The sequence below is a fragment of the Haemaphysalis longicornis genome, unplaced genomic scaffold, assembly GCF_048455015.1.
Source record: "Haemaphysalis longicornis isolate Haplotype H1 unplaced genomic scaffold, Haemaphysalis longicornis Haplotype H1 scaffold_7, whole genome shotgun sequence".
NCBI lineage: Eukaryota > Metazoa > Arthropoda > Arachnida > Ixodida > Ixodidae > Haemaphysalis > Haemaphysalis longicornis.
Window position 1 is genome coordinate 138,463,263 of NW_027526422.1, and position 4,081 is coordinate 138,467,343.

At 46.9% G+C, this 4,081-nt stretch overlaps 2 non-coding genes across 2 annotated transcripts; one reads left to right on the plus strand and one right to left on the minus strand.

The window, feature by feature from the left end:
- Positions 1-2,662: 2,662 nt before the first annotated feature.
- Positions 2,663-2,734, minus strand: Trnar-ucu (transfer RNA arginine (anticodon UCU)). Its single transcript has one exon. It is a non-coding gene; the product is annotated as a tRNA-Arg (tRNA).
- Positions 2,735-3,505: 771 nt separating this feature from the next.
- On the plus strand, positions 3,506-3,577 carry Trnar-ucu (transfer RNA arginine (anticodon UCU)). Its single transcript has one exon. It is a non-coding gene; the product is annotated as a tRNA-Arg (tRNA).
- Positions 3,578-4,081: the final 504 nt, after the last annotated feature.

Sequence of the window (4,081 nt, forward strand, 5' to 3'; positions counted from 1 at the left end):
TTTTGTAGCTGTATGCAACCGTCGCGTCCTGCTTACTCGTTCTAATTGGCATTAGGCCACGGTTGAAGTGCTGATACACGGAAGCAACACAAGACTAACATGGCGACCGCCCGCTTGAGATGATTACCTCCGATGGGGAGTTTATTGTGGACGTGGTAGTTTACAAGGAACCGAACGCCATCTCACAAATTGTGTTAAGTCGTTCTAAATCCTCCCTTTTGCTACATGGATGGGCAACGGTACTACCATGGAGGTTCGTCCACATTTTTAGATCATGCCTAGGGAGTACATTTTTTGCTATAGGTACTTTCCAGGGCACATTACTTGATTAAAACTCCATTTCCGGCTAGTTTGCGTTTACAGTGTGGGGTCAGAGCTGCCAAGAAACCGACACGAAGTACATTAATCCCAATGAAAGAAACGGTACACGCCGTTACGAGCCCGAGGAGGAGGCGACAGTAAATGAAGGGGGCAGTATAGTGTACAATAGGCGGGGTTGGAGGCTTCCCCCAACTACTAACAATAGGCCCGCTAGAAACACATACAGCGTGGTGCACTGAAGGAGGCGGATAAGAAGCCCGTGCAGTCCGCTTAGAGAAATACAACGCAGAAGATGAATAGGAAGAGTCCGAGGAAAGGTGGAAAATGGGAGAACATCTTAGCTGCGGTCCGGCTAATGGTCTCGCCGGGGTGACGGAGGCTGTCGGTCGTCTGTGGTGGGGCGCCGCTCATCAGCGACGCAATTTGGGTGAACTCCGGCCGCGCACTTTCGCCTCCTTGAGGAATCTTCGGGGGCCCGAAGTTCACCGCCGTCGTCGCTCGGCCTCCCCAGCACAGCCCTCAAGGCCGACGCTGCGTCCCGGCCGTACGTCCGGCCACCACCAGTTCTCAGCCCATTCTCCCCACAAACCCCGCCCTGCACCACGCACACAGTCCACCGAGCCCGCGTCTTCCAAGAATTCGCGGCGCGCAGTCTTCCGTAGGCCGCGGCACTCTCGCCCACCTCTCTCCCCGAAACACATGGCCAGCCGACCCGGGTGCGACAATGGCGGCGAAAACATTCCCTCGCTACGCGGTACGACTCCTCTCGGCCCAAAATGGCGAGCGGCAAGAAAACCCGTCAAGGAGGGACATGAATTTCGCGACAATTTTAAATGAGACAACATTTTGAAGTCTGTTCACATGGATTTGTCGTACACGGCCTTATATGCACGTTTCACTGACAACGCAAAAATCAAGAAATTATTTTGTCAGAAAACTGGAGAGGGTTCAGCGCCTATTGAAAACGGTGCATCAAGTTCGCAGTGGCGAATAGGTGTAGGCCCCGTTCCGTTTAGAGACGATGCAAATGGCCTTCCTATTTTTTGTAGTCAGACCTTCAACATTCAGTGCGCCTACGTTTAGAGAAACGTCCGTCCAGATTTAGAAAAAAAAAAACAGGGCACTAACAGCGCGATGCATCACTAGTCGCTCAAAGACCTTGTTACACAAACCCGGAATCCTTTCACGCACCGGCTGGTTGTTTCCGTGCTGATGGCGCCTATTGTAGTTTCTGGTCTTAGGTGTCACGCCACGGCTCGAACAATGCCCATCGTATATGTCTCGTCGTAGCTGTCGGATCCTCGCAGGCTGACATACTCACCGCCCCCGGCGAGACTGCGCAACCGTTTCGCATGCTTACATTTATCTCATGTCGAACCCCGTGTGAGGAGATGCCCAACCAGGAGTATCTATCTACCGATATATATATATATTTACATATATAGACAGAAAATAAGGGTTGCAGTCAAGAAAACCTCGGACAGCAAACAGGAGGTTGTGGTGGGTCATAGAAAGAGCTGAAGAATTTTTGGAGTCGAAAAGAAAGTGGTGAACAATGCATATATATATATATATATATATATATATATATATATATATATATATATATATATATATATATATATATATATATATATATATATATATATATATATATATATATATATATATATGTATATATATATAGGGTTTTAGAAATGAGGGGCTCGTTAGGAAATACAGAAAGAAATGCCGGCAGTCTACAACGCCAAAGAAGGCATAGGGAATGGTTGGACTATTTGTTACCGTTAGTGACGTTACATTATTATTGTTATTATTTTATTAATTACGTGACGAAGAAAGAAAGAAAAACACGCGCCCAGAGTGGGGACCTAACCCAGGCCTTTCGATTAGATCTCGAATGCCTTACCAACTCGGCTATCGGGGCGACTGTGTTCTCCTTCGCTTTCTGGGTTATTTATATTTACTACGACTGTATCTGACGCTTGAGGGTGATAGCCAGCGCCACTCAGACTACACGGGGAGAAGGGGACCTTCTTTTCAACCCCCGGGGCGTGACGCGAACGTCTACAGCCTGTCATAAGCGGGCAACTGGCGGGAAACCCTCTTATGCTACCTTGGCATCAAGGCTGCCAGAACCGAGGCCCTCGCTAAGCTTTCGCACGATAATAGGGTTTTAGAAATGAGGGGCTCGTTAGGAAATACAGAAAGAAATGCCGGCAGTCTACAACGCCAAAGAAGGCATAGGGGAATGGTTGGACTATTTGTTACCGTTAGTGACGTTACATTATTATTATTATTATTTTATTAATTACGTGATTAAGAAAGAAAGAAAAACACGCGCCCAGAGTGGGGACCGAACCCACGCCTTTCGATTAGATCTCGAATGCCTTACCAACTCGGCTATCTGGGCGCCTGTGTTCTCCTTCGCTTTCTGGGTTATTTCTAAAACCCTATTATCGTGCGAAAGCTTAGTGAGGGCCTCGGTTCTGGCAGCCTTGATGCCAAGGTAGCATAAGAGGGTTTCCCACCAGTTGTCCGCTTATGACAGGCTGTAGACGTTCGCGTAACGCCCCGAGGGTTGAAAAGAAGGTCCCCTTCTCCCCGTGTAGTCTGAGTGGCGCTGGCTACCACCCTCAAGCTTCAGATACAGTTGTAGTAAATATAAATAACCCAGAAAGCGAAGGAGAACACAGTCGCCAAGATAGCCGAGTTGGTAAGTCATTCGAGATCTAATCGAAAGGCGTGGGTTCGGTCCCCACTCTGGGCGCGTGTTTTTCTTTCTTTCTTTATCACGTAATTAATAAAATAATAATAATAAAAATGTAACGTCACTAACGGTAAAAAATAGTCCAACCATTCCCCTATGCCTTCTTTGGCGTTGTAGACTGCCGGCATTTCTTTTTGTATTTCCTAACGAGCCCCTCATCTCTAAAACCCTATTATGGTGCGAAAGCTTAGCGAGGCCCTCGGTTCTGGCAGTCTTGATGCCAAGGTAGCATAAGAGGGTTTCCCGCCAGTTGCCCGCTTATGACAGGCTGTAGACGTTCGCTTCACGCCCCGGGGGTTGAAAAGAAGGTCCCCTTCTCCCCGTGTAGTCTGAGTGGCGCTGGCTACCACCCTCAAGCGTCAGATACAGTTGTAGTAAATATAAATAACCCAGAAAGCGAAGGAGAACACAGTCGCCCAGATAGCCGAGTTGGTAAGGCATTCGAGATCTAATCGAAAGGCGTGGGTTCGGTCCCCACTCTGGGCGCGTGTTTTTCTTTCTTTCTTTATCACGTAATTAATAAAATAATAATAATAATAATGTAACGTCACTAACGGTGACAAATAGTCCAACGATTCCCCTATGCCTTCTTTGGCGTTGTAGACTGCCGGCATTTCTTTCTGTATATATATATATATATATATATATATATATATATATATATATATATATATATATATATATATATATATATATATATATATATGTATATAGATAGATAGATAGATAGATAGATAGATAGATAGATAGATAGATAGGTATTGTAGAGGCGCGAATCATTGCGAAAGAAAAAAAGAAAAGGTGTGAGCATCGTCAGTGGCCAATTCATCACCAGAACAACGAGGACGGCGGCCGATTGGAAGAGAAGGAAGAAGACGGGGGCGGGGGTCGTTCGGGGAGAATAAACATGGCGTCTTGAGAATCCGACGTGGGTCCATTACAAGCGGCGCAGCCGACAAGTCTTGAAGCACGAGGCGGCACAGCCTCCGG